The sequence below is a fragment of the Octopus bimaculoides genome, chromosome 6, assembly GCF_001194135.2.
Source record: "Octopus bimaculoides isolate UCB-OBI-ISO-001 chromosome 6, ASM119413v2, whole genome shotgun sequence".
NCBI classification, from domain to species: domain Eukaryota; kingdom Metazoa; phylum Mollusca; class Cephalopoda; order Octopoda; family Octopodidae; genus Octopus; species Octopus bimaculoides.
This window is the reverse complement of record NC_068986.1, coordinates 46,802,133-46,804,358: the sequence shown is the minus strand read 5'-3', so window position 1 is coordinate 46,804,358 and position 2,226 is coordinate 46,802,133. Positions and strand designations below refer to the sequence as shown.

Sequence of the window (2,226 nt, the reverse complement as noted above, 5' to 3'; positions counted from 1 at the left end):
TATATATATATATATATATATATATGTGCGTGTGTATGTGTTGTGAGTGTATATCTATATATATGTATATATATATATATATATATATATATATGTATATGTATATATTATCTCTGTGTGTATGTATGAATGTATGTACGCGTGTGTATGTGTGTGCGTATATGTGTCTGTATATGTGTATGTACGTACACGAACAGCTTCATGATTCACAATTTTATATTCCACTAATCTATAACCTGCATACCTTCGTTGTTTTACTCTGTTTCATTTACTTTATTCTAAATATTAGCAGAGTAGTTAAAGCGTTGACCAAAATATCTTTCGGTATTTATTTGTTCCAGCTATGTTCGTGAATTCAAATTCCACCGAGGTCAGCTTTGCCTTACACGATTCTGGAGTCGATAAAATGAAATACCTTTCAGGTATGAGAGTCGATTTAATCTCCTGCCCTCTCTCCCAAATTTCTGGTTTTGTGCTATGTAAAACCGTAGGATCGTAGGATTAGCAGAATCGTAAAAGCGTTAAACAAAATGCATTGCGTTATTTGTTGCAGTTTTCTTTATTCCAAGCTCAATCTTGGCGAAGTCAGCGTCTCTTTTTATAAAAACCCTCCGGGTTAGATAAAATTAATTAGGAGCCAAGCACTAGAGTCGATTTAATTTACGAACCAGCCTCTAAATTTCTGGCCTTGTGTCTATTCCAAAAATAGTTATTATTATCACAATTGTTTTCATCTATTTTTTATTAATTTTTGCTACAGCATTTGTACTTCGTTTCAGTATCCTGTGTAAGTATATATAAATTTTTATTTTTCGGCCGTCACGAATACGTTTATCGATAGATTGCTCTCCAGCAACGCAAGCTGAGCGGATTCCACCTAATTCCCGACCGTTGTTACTGAACATTATATCTTAATAAACTAGCAAGAGCCACGTAAATGATCACTCTACCATCTAGGAATAATAGCCAAATGCCTTTAAAATCGTCACCCACCATGTTAAATAAGGAAAAAGCAGTTTTGATAATGCAGTAGTACATACGCCGACTGAAATGTTTTCAGTTATAGAGTTGCTTGATCGTCATAGAAAGGGTAACATTATTCATAGCGTTTTTCGAGCGTACAAAGAATACCTTTACAATCGCTTTGTCAAGACTATGTTTCGCAAAATTGTAAAATGCTTGTATAACTTGTATAAGACTTTGATACAACTTGTATAAGACATTGATATAACTTGTATAACTTGTATAAAACACGATAATAAATCTTACGTCTTTCTTTAACTTTCAGGAAGCTGAAGAAAAGCCAAAGCTGGGACTCGAGGAGTTTTAAAGTTAAGAAAAACCATAATAAGGAACTGTACGAGTTTCTTGTTATTGTTTCTCGTAAATGTGAACAGCAGGAGACTAAACCAACCAATTTTGGATCGAGAAAATATTGGATCAGTACAACGTCCATCTAGTATGCCAAGGGTCGTATATAGGTGAAAACAGCGGAAAAAGCTAACGAACAAGTGAAGTATTTCTGTTGGTAAGATTTAGTCCCTTTCTCAACAAACCCAATGAAAATGCCCGAAAAACGCGAGACGCTTTCACTCGAACTAACAGGCGGCTTTCTACCTGTGTTTGAGTGACTGTGTGTATGTGGGGGGGGGGGGGGGGGGGGAGACCCTAAATGTTATTTTTTTCTTTTTTTGTAATAATGTTATCGTTACATATTGTTTTAATTATTGTGTTTTAATAGCTTTTTCTTTATTATCAAATTTTATTCCATCTAGTAAATAACATCCTTATCCCTCTCCTCTGTCTTCATATAACTTTATCATATAACTTTATCATATAACTGTCTTCATATAACTTTATCCAACCACACAATTATTCGAAACCCCGAATTCTTTAACGTTTATTGTATGCATTTCCGTGAACCCTTATGCCAAATGAAGAATTATTTTGAAAATCATTATTAAATAAAACGTTTTTATAAGACATTATGACATCATAACAAGACGAAGGTTAAGAATCCTAATTTTTCATGACTGAAAGATTATCAAAATACACGATATCACAGTCAATACTTAAAAATTCATGCTGAATTGAAAGTTTCTCTCCGTGTAGTTGATAGAAAAATCAGTTGGGAACTCAATATGCCTTTCAGAATTAAGCTACTTCCGTTCAAATATCGCCGTAGTCGATAAACAGATAGATAGATAGATAGAGAGAGAGAGAGAG

At 33.8% G+C, this 2,226-nt stretch overlaps 1 long non-coding RNA gene across 3 annotated transcripts in view; it reads left to right on the top strand.

Annotated features, from left to right (window-relative positions):
• The window catches only part of LOC106872144 (uncharacterized), a 15,153-nt gene that overhangs the window by 6,521 nt on the left and 6,406 nt on the right, over positions 1-2,226 (top strand). For all 3 annotated transcript variants that reach the window (XR_008264312.1, XR_001409742.2, XR_008264311.1), the window contains exons 2-3: positions 342-422; positions 1,289-1,528. This is a non-coding gene — a long non-coding RNA (uncharacterized LOC106872144). The remainder of the gene's footprint in view (positions 1-341; positions 423-1,288; positions 1,529-2,226) is intronic.